Raw genomic sequence first — 14,817 nt, forward strand, 5'->3', positions numbered from 1 at the left:
GACATTTCATTTATTTCTAATTTTTTACTATTATTAACAGTACTGTGATAAGATTATTAAACCTGCATTTTTATGGACCATCACTGATTAACCCCTTTCTTGTGATAAATTTTTAGCAGTGGAGTTAGTAGATCAAAAATAAATGGATCAAAAAAACATTTTAAGATTTTTATATATACTAATGAATTGCCTCAGTAATAGGTTGCATTCTCACCAGTGTTGAAGATCTTCTCTGCCATGCATTGTTGTGATGAATCAGAAAAAAAAAAAAAAATAACGAATAAGAATTTTGTTTCTTTCAATTTAACTCATTTTTATGTTAGGATACCCAGATTTGTTAGCCATGACCCATTTTTTTTTGGTAAGCTTTATTTTAGGCCCAAAACAATGCTTTCCAAAGGAGTGTCATACAAATTCACAGCCTCTGGAGATCCTCTTACCCAGAGGGTTTCAGAGACCCATCCAAGGGTATTCAGGACTCAGATTACCTGGATTTGAGGCATCAACATCAGCGTGTGTCCCTTGAGCCTGTATTTGAAATTGGGACTGTCTGGGCTCAAGTTTGGGGAACTCTTTAGGGTAATTCAAAATGAATTTTTAAAAATACTTTTTTTAGCTGTTTAGGCTCTGCTCACTCATGCTGGCAGAATCGTTCAGAAAGACTGTGGAATAGAAGATAATGTGTTTGGGTTCAAACATCAGTCCTGCCTGAATTGGAATCCAGCTTCCCCATCTAGTAGCTGGGTTCCCTTGGGCAGTTTCTTATTTTCCTGTACATTAGTTTCCTCATCTATTCATGAGCCTAATAATAATACCTGTTTTCTAGGGTTATTATAATGATTATTTGGTTGCTATATCAGTTAGCATTCAGTCAAAGAAACAGAACCAATAGGAGATGTATATTAAGAGATTTGTTGCAGATAATTGACTTGTGTGATTGTGGAGGCTGGCTAGGCAAGTCAGAAATCCATAGAGTAGATCACCCCGAAGGGCAGGCTGGAACTTGAGGTACATAGACTGAAGTTGCTATCCTCAGGCAGGAGTTTTTCTTCAGAGAAGCCTTAGTTTTGCTCTTAAGGTGTCTCAGCTGAATCAGGCCCACTCAGATTATCTAGGGTAATTTCCCATACTTAAAGTTATCTGATGATGAGCTTTAACCACATCGTACACAATACCTACACAGCAGCATGTAAATTAGTGTTCGAATAGCTGGGGACTGTATAGCCTAGTCTAGCTGACACATAAAACTGGCCATCACAGTTGGTTTGGACCTCAGTTAAGCAGAAGAAGCCCACTTGGATATGAGGTTCATTGTGTTTTCTGCTTTTCAAGTTCAACACTCTTCAAGTGTATAGCATAACCCAGAAGTTCTTTCTGATCTGTTTGACATGTTTGGTCTGTTTTGTCGTAAGTAACTGTGCAGTTGCATTATTCATGATCCTAAAGGATTCTTTCTCCTAGAGCCAGGGTGCCTGGTCATGGCAGGATTCTACACAGGAACGTAAACTGACATCTGATCTGTCTGTTATCTGCTCTTAACACAGTAGGGTGATAATGCAGTACTACTAAATCTTCTGTGGTTGCAGTGCAGGGTGCCCTTGCCTGCCTCTCTGAGAACTGCCTCCCAGATCAAGGATAGACACCTGTGACCATGTTTCCACATGGCCTTGCTCCATTTGGCCATAGCTGATACACTTCTGACCTATATGCTGTGATAATCAAGTTGTTTCTCTTGAAATTTTAAACCAGAGACAGAGGTGAGAGACAGGATTTCTGGACCTTGAAAATAACTTAGATTTGGGCTTGGTGGGACATACGTACTGATGAATACTGGAATGTATGGTGACGTGTCCAACTCTACCAGGAGATTTGAAGAGTGAAGCAGAGGTGGTGTGGTCTTGAGAGAAAGTAAAGGAAAAATGAGAGCTTGTGCAAGAAGCTGCCTTGTTTCCAGTGTTGTGTGAAGTCCAGCTCTACTTCCTATTTGTGGGAATTCCCAAGGTAACCTTATGTCCTCATAATTAAAACCTCTTATTTGAGTTTAAAGGAGTTCAGTTGCTTTTAACCTCACAAGATAACATAATACCATTAGTAAAAAAATGAGGGTGGCTCAATTGGTTAAGCATCTGATTCTCGGTTTTGGCTCAGGTCATGATCTCATGGTTCGTGAATTCAAGCCCCGCATTGGGCTCTGTGCTGACAGCGTGAAGCCAGCTTGGGATTCTCTCTCTCCCATCTCTTTCTCTGCCCCTACCCTGCTTGCTTTGTCTTTGAAATTAAATACATAAACTTTTAAAAATTTAGAAAAAAATCTTAACAATATTGTAACTTAGAAGGTAAAATTACAGGGGGGCCTAGGGGGCTCAGTTGGTTAAGTATCTGACTCTTGATTTCAGCTTAGGTCATGATCTCACGGTTTGTAAGCTTGAGCCCTGCATCACATGGTCAGTGTGGAGCCCACTTGGGATTCTCTCTCTCTTTCTCCCTCTCTCTCTCTGCCCCTTCCTCACTTGCACTCTCTTAAAATAAATAAACTTTAAAAAAAAAAAAAAGAAAGAAATGAAAACTACATAGTTAACATACATTGGCTTTGGGACTATAGCCTTGATTCTAGGATTTATTTCCACATAGGTTAGGGTACCATGAATATATTTAAAAAACAGAGCAGAGTAGAACTTTAGAGTATTTATGTATAAACCAAATCCCATATAATATATTATGTGAAGAGGGAAATGTATTGCTAGTCTTATGAACAGTGACACCAGATCTGTGCCTTAGTGAATAGAAGCCTCTATTGTTTTTGTCTTGTTCCACCCGCAAAATGAAGAACAAAAACAAAAAAATTCTTTACTATGGGATCTCCTAAAACAACACAAAATACATCCAGGCCCGTGAATTTATTTGCATATACTCCTTGATATATTATATATTAATAAATCCCAGGAGTGATGAAAGTCTTAAATCATTTTCTAATACTTTTGAATTCAAGACACCTTCCCCCTTCCCCTACTATTGCTTCTGATTTAATCTTCCAGCCATGGGATATTCAATGAAAAAAAGCAGGTTTTCAAGGGTCCTTGGTAACTAATTCACAATTCTTACGTAAGTGTTTTTGTGTGTTGTATTTCAACATGTGCCTGTAGGTGACCTTTTTGTGAGACAGTGAAGCATAGTAGCTAAGAACTCAGGCTCTGGAGCCAGACTGTCCGAATTCAAATCAAATCTTGGCTTCATCACTCACAAGTTGTGAGACCTTGGTCATTTAAATTACATCAACCTTTTTTCCATCAGTAAATTTGTGATCTAATAGTACCTTCTTTTAGCCTTGGATATGTGGATCAAGTGAGTTGAAAGATGTGAGGTATTACAACAGCGCTCATTCAGGTTGGCTGTTGTTACTATCAGAGTGGATCTGTTATCAAGTCCAGCTCATCTTACTACAGTTGGATTAAGTGATTGATTCTTATTAAGTAGAATTTGAATTGGGATCTTGGAGTTTTTTGTTTGATATTTAAGAAATTTTAGGGTAGTGAGTAAAATAGAGATCATTCAACCCAATAATATAGATGTGGAAACTGGCATCAAGTGATGTGATTATGCTCACAAGTGAGTAGTGGCAGGGCTGAGACCGAACATGCCTCAGACCTCCAAACTCTTCACACAGTTCACTCACTGTGTCTGACCCCTATCAAATGGATCCTTGGTCCTGAGCCCTTCATTCTTCACAAATTTACTTGTAGCCTCAATGTAACAGATGCTTTCTATACAAGGGTAGGTCACCTCTTCCCTCTTCTCTTTGGCCCTCTACTCACATAAAGAGACTTGATCTCAGTGTTTTGTTTTGTTTTATGCTATTCATTAAAAAATTTTTTTTTAATGTTTGTTTGTTTGTTTTTGAGAGAGACAGAGCACAAGCAGGGGAGAGGCAAAAAAAGAGGGAGACACAGAATCTGAAGCAGGATCTAGGCTCTAGCTGTCAGCACAGAGACTGACAAGGGGCTTGAACCCACAAACCATGAGACCATGACCTGACCTGAAATCAGATGCTCAACCAACTGAGCCACCCAGGCGCCCCTTATTTTATTTTATTTTATTGAGAGACAGAGAGACAGAGAGAGAGAGAGAGAGAGAGAGAGAGAGAGAGAGAGAGAGAGAGAGAGAGAATCTTAAGCAGGATCCATGCTCAGTGTGGAGCCCGATGCAGGACTTGATCCCTCAACCCTTAGTTCATGACCTGGCCCTAAATCAAGAGTTGGATGCTCAACCTATTGAGCCACCCCGGTGCCCCTTGATCTCAGTATTTAAATAAAATACTACCCTTTATGATTTTTAAATAGTAATTGCTGAGAATATAGCCTTCAGATCTCCCATAGATTTGTTCTGCTTAAGCCTGAGGGGAAACCACAACTTGGATTTCTGTTAGGTCTGATGTTGGAAGAATTGTGACTTAAATAACATCTCCATGAAATACTGATGAATGCAAATTTGATGCTAAACAGATGTATTGGGGTTTCTGTACAATGACATACTTGAAAGTGGGATTCACTTATATTCAACAAATAGTTGTGTGTGATAAGCACTTTGCTAGGCACTGAAGTAGTTTATGCTAAATCAAAGGAATTGGAACTGTGTAAAATAAATCTACAGAAATTTCACCCCATCCTGATTTACTTTAAACTCAATTAAGGATAGCAGTCTTCATGTCTCCTGAATTTTTCTTCCTTTTACTAGTAAATTCTGTTTTTTTGTAAAACACCACCCCAAATATTCTGTCTTTATATGGAGATAGTCAAAGTGGTCAGCTCCATGAATAGGCCTGCTTGACCTTACCTCAGTTTGGACATGACTTCACCTTGAGAAGAAATATTTGGGTTTTGACAGTGTTTTTATTGTTCTGGAATAATGCTGTCACTCAGTGTTTATAGTTCAATGTTCCACCAATTCCTGTGGGGGATCTTTTCTAGTACCTTCTATAATCTGTTACAAATAAAACATGGAAAAGTAGAGTTTACAAGACCAGAATGTTTAAAAATACATACATAGTGCTCGCTTCGGCAGCACATATACTAAAATTGGAACAATACAGAGAAGATTAGCATGGCCCCTGCACAAGGACGACACGCAAATTCGTGAAGCATTCCATATTTTAAAAAAAATAAATAAATAAAGGGATGATCTAATCATCAAAAAATAAATAAATAAAAACACATACATAATTGTGACAAACGTAACATGTTGATTTAAGATGTGAACAATAGGGGTATAAGGAAACTCAACATTTCCGTAAATCTAAAACTATTACAAGATTTTACAATTTAAAAAAGACCCTCTTGCAAAAAACAAAATTACCATGACAAAATAAGTTGCAGCAATTCAATATTTGCAAAGCGACCAGCTTTCGTTTTGCTTCATCAGATAGTATAAGATAAAATAATCAAGCCTGAATTACTTCAGTAAGAGAAAGGTCATTGTTCCTATAGAAAGTCTCAACTTGAAAACAAACTCTTATGAAATGTTAGAATTAAAAGGGAGTATAGTACAATCTTTCTGTTAAACTTTTAAATTGGGACCAAAGTTACTATTTGAAACATTTTGATATCACAGAGATAAAATGAACAAACTGAAGATTCCTTCCTAATTACTTTAGCATAATTCTTGCCGGGGCACAGATCATCTAGTATTATAGTTTATAGTGATATGTTTCTAAGTCCTGGTCCCCACCTGGAAGTGGTTGTTCATCTTCGTGTCTCCAGGTTTGATACAGAACAGATGATGAATCAATATTTCCTGATTTGAGAGGAGAACTAGAAACATCTACAAATCTGATGAACTCTGAAATGTATTCCTTTTTTTTTTTTTTTTGAAATGTATTCCTTTTTGAGGCTACTTGTGAGCTAGAGAAAACTTTACTGATTTGTATTTGTGTGTTGGTTATCTTCACACACTTGTCTTCTCAGGCTGCTGAAATCATCTGGTAGACCTGTTACCCCACTTGGGCCAGGATTGTTCCACATCAGCTGACTTGTTCCACATTGCTGGTGGTGATGATGGGGGAACAGTTGCTGCTGTTGTTGACTGTCCTTTCATGGGAATTCCACCCAGTCTTTCTTAGACCCTTGGTGTCAGGGTTGTGGCTTGTGGGAATGAGAATGAATTTGGAGTAGAGATTGGAATCATGTCTTAGATTCTAACCCTACCACCAAAAGCTACATTTCCTCTACTCTTGTCTCCATCTTCTCTTTCTTCTTCTTTCCAAATTCCACAAAAAATCCCAACTATCATCTGACTGGATTCAACTCAGCCTGAAAGAGCTGTATATCTCTCCTAGGAAAATTGTAGCCCCACTTTTAACAGGGTATTTGTTTGGAAGCAAAATGTGTACCTTTATTACACCAGCTTCAATTGTTTAGAAGGGTGTTCATCTCTCTCACACTCCATTAACAAAATAAGATGAATATTTGCTACCTAGATAGATAGGTGGGAGTACAGAGAGTACAAGTTACTAAATTATGTATCTTCTCTTTTGAAAGAAGGCTGTTACGAAAAAAGTATATCCATCTGCCTGTCTGTCCACCTGCCTACCTGCCCATCCACCTATCCATATACACATTCATTTCGGTTGATTTCCATTATTGGGAATTCTTATAACAGGAAGGGCCATTGCCCAGAAACAACTTGCATATCTTATTGACATTCTTAAGGGGACAACCATTAGTCATAGGTGTAAGCAGGATGATCTTGAGTGCCACCAGAAGTTTGATTTAGGACTGGAACATCATGCCAAGCCAGTTCTAAAAATGCCAACACCGGACTAGCTAGGCGTTTGAGGAGTGACTCTGGCTTTGGGTGCTGCAAGCAGGTAAATGTTACTATTCATATCTGTGCAGTCTTGCCACGGAGAATCTATTTTATTATTTGTTTAAATTTGATTATATTTTACTCTCTGTCAGTTGTATTTCATTTGCATTGATGTTCGTGATTAGTTCTAGATCTGTGATAATATGTTTTAAAGATTCCAGATATCCTTGGGTATCTTTCCACATTTCCTAATTTGTATTAAAATTTTACACTTAAAAACAAATTGCCTGTTTACTTTCCTGTCTTCTCCACTTAACTGGAAGCTCTCAGAATGCAGGGACTCATCTTTTTTACTCTTGTTCCCCAGCACCTAGGAGAACCCCTGGAACACAGGATACACAAAGAAAATAATAGTTACATGAATGATTTTTAAATTCTAAATGTTTATGTTCACTTAATTTGGTTATTAACTCCTTGTTTTTTTATTTTATGCAGGAGCACTAGAGATTTGTGAAATATATAGCTTTCCTTTTGTTTTGAAGTTATGTGCCAGTTACTATTTGCTCTAGGACTCTGGGGAATCACATCTCTATATAGTGTTTTCACCATACAGACATAATAGGCATAAATAATCTCAAGCATAAATAATAGTAACATGTGGTAAAATAACTAGGAAATAAGCTTTAAGTATTTATTACCTTTGTTTTTATGTGATTTATTAATCATAAGTTTATATAATATTTCTAAGGGTTTTTTTTTTAAGTAATCTTTAGTAATTTTTTTTTAGTTTAGTAATTTTTTTTAAAGTAATCTCTACAGCCATCATGGGGCTTGAACTCACAACTGAGTCGTCTGCTTTGCCAACCGAGCCAGCCTGGTGCCCCAGTTTATACAATTTTTTAAAGTTTATTTATTTATTTTTAGGGAGAAAGAGAGAGACACAGCACACATGCAAGTGGGAAAGGGCCAGGGAGAGAGGGAGAAAGAATCCCAAGCAGGCTCCATGCTGTCAGTGCCCAACGTGGGGCTTGATCTCACAAACCATGAGATGACCTGAGCTGAAATCAAAAGTCAGACACCCAACCAACTGAGCCACCGAGGTGCCCCTGTAATTTTTAATAATGGCTATGTCTAACAACTGGCCTGCAGAATTTCTGAAAATTTGTTTGAGCTGGCTCCAGCACACCACTGGGTAGATATGTTCTCATTTTTCTTATATAAATATAAAAATATATGTATTGATATATATAGTATATACTTGTATGTGTATATATGTGTGTGCATATATATGTATGTATTTGTGTATATATGCACATATATATGGTCTTTTAAGTAAGATTTTAAAAATAAGGCATTTTTAAATCTTTTTTTAAAATAATGGGTTCATACTAAATATTTGGTTTGGGGACCCATTTATCTACTTTATGGAAGTAAATTCTAGTATCAGTTGGTCATGCTCTGTGGCTTTGCCACAGACTGCAAAGTCATTTCATAGTCGTAAGAGGGAATTGGGGAGAACAGTTGAATAAAATGCCTCTCCAGTGTGAACGAAGAGGAGAGAATGAATGGGGAGAGGGGCAGCATAAATCTCCTGTTTAGCAGGTCGTTTATTTCAAAGTGTGGTGCCAGTATGGGCTTCATTATTACTCAGGCAGAGTCTTTACCTGGAGAGTGTTTAGAGACCTTGTTTTACTCATCCACAATAGTACTCCATCCCTTTTTCATTTGGACCCTATACCTGCGGTTCTGACCTACATCCTCTTCTGTATGTTCTTGCTTCCCTCCCTTCTGCCTCCTTCTGATGCTTATAGGAGGTAGATTTTACTGTCTGTGAATCTTTTTTGCATCCTATAAATAAAGAACTACTTGTTTGAGGGCATGTGGACTCAGCGCCTACAGTCTTAATGAAGTCATACCCTTAAGTGAAAGTATCCTCAAATACATATGAATCCAAACTCTGCTTTTCTCTGCCCTAGTCTACACCTGTCTATCACTGTACCTGTTGGGTGATTTTATAAACTATTGAGAGTCATAATTTTAAATGACTTTAATAAAGTCCTTTAGCTAATAAATCTATTATTGCTATCCAGTGGTAAAGGATTTCAGTGGCTTTGCAAAAAATAGATACTAACTGATGTGCACACTGTTTGCACTCCTTATATAATGGAGAAATTGTTGAATATTTGCAGTAAAGGCTTTCATGCCTACCCACTGTTGAAGTTTCTGTTCCAATTCCCAGAGGAGAACAAATCCATGTGTTGTTAGAATGAACTCCTCTGCTTCTGTGTTCTGTTTTACATTATTGGTCACAGCTTTTGGCTTTAACAGAAATTCTTTAATAACTGTTTTTGAGGGCTCAGTTAAATGAATTTTTAAAAATTTGTTTCTATTTAAGGGGTTAAAAAATTTTTTTTTTAATGTTTGTTTATTTTTGAGAGAGACACCAGGCAAGTGGTGAAGGGGAAGAAAGAAAGGGAGACACAGAATCTGAAGCAGGCTCCAGGCTCTGAGTTGTCAGCACAGAACCTGACACAGGGCTGGAACTCACGAACCACAAGATCATGACCTGAGCCAAAGTCGGACATTCAACCGACTGAGCAACCTAGGCGCCCTTATTTAAAGAGTTTTTTGAAAAAAAAAAAAGAAATAAATAAAAAAGAAATAGAGTTTTTTGAGCCCTGAGTCAGGCTCTGGGCTGACAGCTCACAGCCTGGAGCCGGTTTCAGATTCTGTGTCTCCCTCTGTCTCTACCCCTCCCCTGTTCACGCCTCTGTCTCTCCCTTTCAAAAATAAACAAACATTAAAAAAAAATTTTAAGAGTTTTTAGAGCCCCAAATCTCCTGCCTTCTTCGGCTTCATAGATCACTGCCATGTCTATTCTTACCCAAAGTCTGAAGGGTCCCTGAACTGCAGGATACCAAGCACAAACCCTAACCCTAACCCTGCCCGTAGCCCTAACCGCTCACCCCTAACCCTAACCCTAACTCTCTGGAGTCTTCTCTGAACTGCAAAATACAAAGCACATACCCTCACCCTTGTCTTATCCTAACCCTAATCTTAACTCTAGCCCTAGCCCTAATACTAACCCTAGATCTGAGAAAACAAAAAGAAGATGTGGTGTATATATATGGAATGGAATATTACTCGGCCATTAAAAAATGAAATCTTTCCATTTGCAATTAAATGGATAGAGCTAAAGAGTATTCCACTAAGTGCAATAAGTCAGTCATAGAGAGGCAAATAGCATATGATTTCATTCATATGTAGAATTTAAGAAACAAAACAAACTATCAAAGAGGAAAAAAAACAAAGAGAGGCAAATTAAGGAACAGCCTCTTAACTATAGAGAACAAACTGATGGCTACCAGAAGGGAAGTGGGTGGAGAATGGGTGAAATAGGTGATAGAGATTAAGGACTGCACTTGTTCTGATGAGTAACTGGTGTTGTATGGAAGTGTGAATCACTGTATTCTACGCCTCAAACTAACATAACACTGTATATTAACTAACTGGAATTTAAATAAAAACTTCAAAAATTATTTGTTTTTATTAGTAAAATAAAGGCCCTTTTAAGGCCTTTAATACATGGAATTACATTGATTAGGTTTTGCTGTTTTGTGTGCTTTTTGCTTCATTGTTATTTCCTCCACCATTGATTAAGTCTATTCTGCTTTAGATATTACTAAGATTTGGTGAAAAAGATAGAAATGTAATGCATGAGGTGCCTGGGTGGCTCAGTCACTTCGGCATCTATCTGACTTTAGCTCAGGTCATGATCTCATGGTTTGTGGGTTTGAGCCCCGCCTCAGGCTCTCTGCTGTCAGCGCAGAGCCCACTTTGAATCCTCTATCCCCCTTTCTCTGCTCCTTACCTGCTGGTTCTCTCTCTCTCTCAAAAAAAAAGTAATGCATTTTACAAAGGGCAAAAGGAAGGGCTTAGCCAATGTAATCCTCTTGATCGAGAAATTACGAAGGTAAGAAATGAGTGACTATGGCAGCCTCCTTTAAAAGATATTTTAAAAAAATTATTAGTGTAGAAAAATCTTGTAGTGTCCTGTGAAAACATAAATAATTATGTTTATTAATAATATTTAAACCTAGCTTTTTAAAACTATCTGCCTCAGTATTTCAAATAAAAAATGGAGCTAACATTTTATTTTATTTATTTAATTTTTTTAATTTTTTTTTAACGTTTATTTATTTTTGAGACAGAGAGAGACAGAGCATGAACGGTGGAGGGTCAGAGAGAGAGAGAGGGAGACACAGAATCTGAAACAGGCTCCAGGCTCTGAGCTGTCAGCACAGAGCCCGACGCGGGGCTCGAACTCACGGACCGTGAGATCATGACCTGAGCCGAAGTCGGCCGCTTAACCAACTGAGCCACCCAGGCGCCCCTGGAGCTAACATTTTAAAAGTAATACCTTTTTTAGATTTTAAAGCAGAATTTCAAACTGACCTTTCTTTCAGTTTATTTTTTTTAATGTTTATTTATTTATTTTGAGAGAGAGAGAGAGAGAATGAGTGAGTCCATGCGTGCATCCGGGAGGGACAGAGAGAAGGGGAGATTGAAATGCTAAGCATGCTCTACACTGTCAGCACAGAGCCAGACGAGGGACTCGATCCCAATAACTGTGAGATCATGACCTGAGCCGAAATCAAGAGTTGGACGCTTAATCAACTGGACCACTAAGGAGTCCCTGACCTAATTTCTTTCTTTTTGGAAGCATCACTTAATTAATATTTTGATCAGTTTCAGATGCTCAAAATGTGTATTTGTTTTTGTAATGAAAGACAGCACACTACCAGCCCCTGAGGCAGTGCTGTTTCAATCCCATAAAGAATGAAGAAACACAAAATCATGTTTCTCACCTTTATTTCCCTGCTGCCTCCTAGTAAACCCACTGATTTTTCATGTTTTTATTAATAGTAAGGTTTTATTTTTTACAAGAGAATATTATACTGGTTAATTAAGATGAATATGGTCTCATTGCAATGCTCAGGTTAAGACATCTTCCCAAATATTCATATGCATGCACACACCCCTCTGTAACATATTTTGTTGCTAGCCCATCTCCAAATAATCAGCTACTTCTGGAACTTTGGAGTTTTGGTGCTGATTTTTTTTTTTTAATTTTTTTTTTTTTAACGTTTATTTATTTTTGAGACAGAGAGAGACAGAGCATGAACGGGGGAGGGTCAGAGAGAGAGGGAGACACAGAATCTGAAATAGGCTCCAGGCTCTGAGCTGTCCGCACAGAGCCGGACGCGGAGCTCGAACTCACGGACCACGAGATCGTGACCTGAGCCGAAGTCAGACGCTTAACCGACTGAGCCACCCAGGCACCTTGGTGTTGATTTTGATTGCTACATCATCCAGAAATACCAGACACATGTGCTATGCAGTTAGGTCTTCAGGTTTCAATACTGAATAATTGAAAATGAGTTAGGAGTGATGTCAAAACAAAAGCCAAAAATACTGGTTTGTATTAATAGGACCTCCAGTAAATAATCCCCCCCCAAAAAATTTTTTTGTTTACGTTTATTTATTTTTGAGACAGAGGGAAACAGACCATGAACGGGGGAGGGTCAGAGAGAGAGGGAGACACAGAATCTGAAACAGGCTCCAGGCTCTGAACTGTCAGCACAGAGTCCGATGCGGGGCTCGAACGCACAGACTGCAAGATCATGACCTGAACTGAAGTCGGGCGCCCAACTGAGCCACCCAGGCGCCCCTAATGCCCCCACTTTTACAGTGATAGATTTTTTAAAATTTTTTTTTAACGTTTATTTATTTTTGAGGCAGAGAGAGACAGAGCGTGAACGGGGGAGGGGCAGAAAGAGAAGGAGACACAGAATCAGAAGCAGGCTCCAGGCTCTGAGCCATCAGCGCAGATCCCGACGCGGGGCTCGAACTCACAGAGCACGAGATCCTGACCTGAGTTGAAGTCGGACGTTTAACCGACTGAGCCACCCAGGCACCCCTACAGTGATAGATTAATCAGGTTGTATATGGAATCTAATTCTACTTTTCCTCTTTCCATCCTTCCTATTCTGTCCTGTATCCTTTATAAAACCTAAAATTAAAATTATATATATAATAAATCTGAGGCTACTTTTAAAGTGCTCTAGGGGCACCTGGGTGGCTCAGTCAGTTAAGTGTCCCGACCAGCTCAAGTCATGAATTCACAATTCGTAAGTTCGAGCTCCGCATCGGGCTCTGTGCTGACAGCTCAGAGCCTGGAGCCTGCTTCGGATTCTGTGTCTCCCTCTATCTCTGCCCCTCCCCTGCTCATGCTCTGCCTCTCTTGCTCTCAAAAATAAATAAACATAAAACAAAATTTTTTTTAAAAAGGTACTCTTTTTACTTCCTTAATGTATAAACAAATCAAATAGAGAACTAAAAATTATAACCAGAAATGTTAGAATTAAGAGCTCTTCTCCATAACTCTGACATTGAGAGTGTTACCAGGTATGCCTCTGAGTTTACAGCAGCAAATGTGGGAGGTGATATCATTGCCACTTTGTACATCCCACTATTTTCTGTCCTTTTGTAATAATAAAACCAAGGGAAGACAAAAATAGACTATATGTTTTGTTGAGAATATTTCTTTTCATATTGGAATATTTTGTATTGGAATACTTGTATATATTTAGTATATATTTTAGTATATATTTAGTAAAAAACAAACACCATAAAGCAGATTTTTCCAGGTAGGTGATAAACTAGTATGTTATGAGAAACTTTTCCCCCTCTTTTGTCCTTGAGTATTCTTTCATCTTTGGATGGAGGGTTTTTTATTTGATGTTTGTTTCTTATTCATATAGGTGATAGGACTCCATACATGAACTGTGATGTAGGAAATATCTGCTTTGAATTTTTCCCTCTGTAGTATGATCAAGTGACTCCTTGGGTTTCTATCAAACCTCCCATGTTCTAATTTCTCTTGCCAGGTAGTGTTCCATGCCAGTTTCATGTCTGTCACAGAAGTTTATGCCAGGTTTTCCTTGAATGTCTCAGGAAGTGTCCAAAGGGATGTGTCAACCTTTTTAGGTAGAAGCTCTAATGCATGTAGTTTTGGAAACCAGGATGACAGGTTTTAAAGAGGGTGTGGGTTTTCTATTCTTTTTTTTTTTTTTAACGACTTTCTCTTTACATTCTTTAAAAGTCATTGTTAAATAGGGTCTAATTGGATGAGTCATTTGTTTTTAAAAGATTTGTTCTTTACATATCACCTAAAATATTTTATGGCATGGAATCCGAACATGTCAAGACTTTAAAAATTGCTATAATTTTAAAAATTTGTCATAATTATTTTTTTAATTTAAGGTTTAACATCATTCCAATACATGCATTGCCTTAGAAGAAGTTTATAGTCTAATAGAGGAAACAATACACCAGATTACTTCTAATACAAGGTAAAAAAGTATATGACTGTCCTAATTTTAAGAAAAACAGAAACACACACAAGTGTAAGCTCTTCTCTTGTCGATAGGCTTCTGACTAAACTATGAGCATCTTTTTTTTATTATTTAATTTATTTTTAAAATTTACATCCAAGTTAGTTAGCATATAGTACAACAATGATTTCAGGAGTAGATTCCTTAATGCCCCTTACCCATTTAGCCCATCCCCCCTCCCACAACCCCTCAGTAACCCTCTGTTTGTTCTCCATATTTAAGAGTCTCTTATGTTTTGTCCCCCTCCCTGTTTTTTATTATTTTTGCTTTCCTTCCCTTATGTTCATCTGTTTTGTCTCTTAAAGTCCTCATATGAGTGAGGTCATATAATATTTGTGTTTCTCTGACTGACTAATTTCGCTTAGAATAATACCCTCTAGTTCCATCCACGTAGTTGCGAATGGTAAGATTTCATTCTTTTTGATCGCTAAGTGATACTGTATTGTGTGTATATATATATATATATATATATATATATATATATATACACACACACACACACACACACACCACATCTTCTTTATACACACCACATCTTCTTTATCCATTCATTCATCAATGG

At 37.9% G+C, this 14,817-nt stretch overlaps 1 protein-coding gene and 1 non-coding gene across 3 annotated transcripts in view; both read left to right on the forward strand.

Annotated features, from left to right (window-relative positions):
• The window catches only part of SH3D19 (SH3 domain containing 19), a 186,871-nt gene that overhangs the window by 103,558 nt on the left and 68,496 nt on the right, over nucleotides 1-14,817 (forward strand). The gene's annotated exons all lie outside the window — the stretch shown is intronic.
• Nucleotides 5,043-5,149, forward strand: LOC122238167. The gene has a single exon (XR_006217129.1). It is a non-coding gene; the product is annotated as a U6 spliceosomal RNA (small nuclear RNA).

The sequence above is a fragment of the Panthera tigris genome, chromosome B1, assembly GCF_018350195.1.
Source record: "Panthera tigris isolate Pti1 chromosome B1, P.tigris_Pti1_mat1.1, whole genome shotgun sequence".
NCBI lineage: Eukaryota > Metazoa > Chordata > Mammalia > Carnivora > Felidae > Panthera > Panthera tigris.